At 46.1% G+C, this 903-nt stretch overlaps 1 non-coding gene across 1 annotated transcript; it reads right to left on the reverse strand.

Annotated features, from left to right (window-relative positions):
- Positions 1-223: 223 nt before the first annotated feature.
- Positions 224-296, reverse strand: trnav-aac. The gene has a single exon. It is a non-coding gene; the product is annotated as a tRNA-Val (tRNA).
- Between the last annotated feature and the right edge of the window lie 607 nt (positions 297-903).

Below are 903 nucleotides of genomic sequence, written 5' to 3' on the forward strand. Positions count from 1 at the left end.
TCAAAGCTGTGGGACCACCTGACCACATTTATACCAGCAGCACATTTGCATGTTCTGCAATATGCTGCAAACAGCACACCACCACACTTGTCCTCCCCCTGAGGGCCACGTTTAGGGACACATTGGAAGTTACAGACCTCTTGATCATCGCCAGCGGCAGCAGCTAGTCATTCAGTGTCAGGAAACGTGTGATGTTTGAGACATGATAACTAAAATCTCTTATTGTTTCCGCCCGGTCTCTAACCGGGGACCTTTCGCGTGTTAGGCGAACGTGATAACCACTACACTACGGAAACTTGATATCTAGTCTAGTGCTGTGTCAAGCCACAATCAGATATTAGTCTTCCATGCTTGGTTAATAAGTGCTGAAAGCGACCTGTGGTCACGTTGTAGAGTTTGAACAACGAGTTGTTCCAAAACGTGTCATATGTTTCCGCCCGGTTTCGAAACCGGGGACCTTTCGTGCAGGAGCCAGATATAGTGATCACTAACTTTTCCCATTCATTGTCTATGGTAGCGATTATCACTACAGATGCAATATATTTTTGGCCCCCACTTCTTTAAGGAGATGAGTTTATCTTGTCCTTTGAGTGACAGACGACTGGAGCAGCAGTGATTTCAGTTTTTTTTCCAACTGTGGTGTCAAACGTAAAGTCAAACGACGAATGTAAGTGAGCTTTTTGGATCATCTGTGTGAGCGAGCCAGTGAGTTGGAGTCCGTGCTCGGGTACACTCGGCCGCGTTCGGCTGTGATTAGTCACTTCTACGCATGCTCTATGGGCCAGTGGATCTGGGTATTTTACACTTTTCTAAACCCAGAAAAAGAGTTTTCTCTGCTTCATGTGCCACTTAGCAGCTCTCATACGGCTGTATCCAGATTTACAATAGATCCATGCTGTGTGA

Source organism: Plectropomus leopardus, unplaced genomic scaffold (assembly GCF_008729295.1).
Source record: "Plectropomus leopardus isolate mb unplaced genomic scaffold, YSFRI_Pleo_2.0 unplaced_scaffold61414, whole genome shotgun sequence".
NCBI classification, from domain to species: Eukaryota; Metazoa; Chordata; class Actinopteri; order Perciformes; family Serranidae; genus Plectropomus; species Plectropomus leopardus.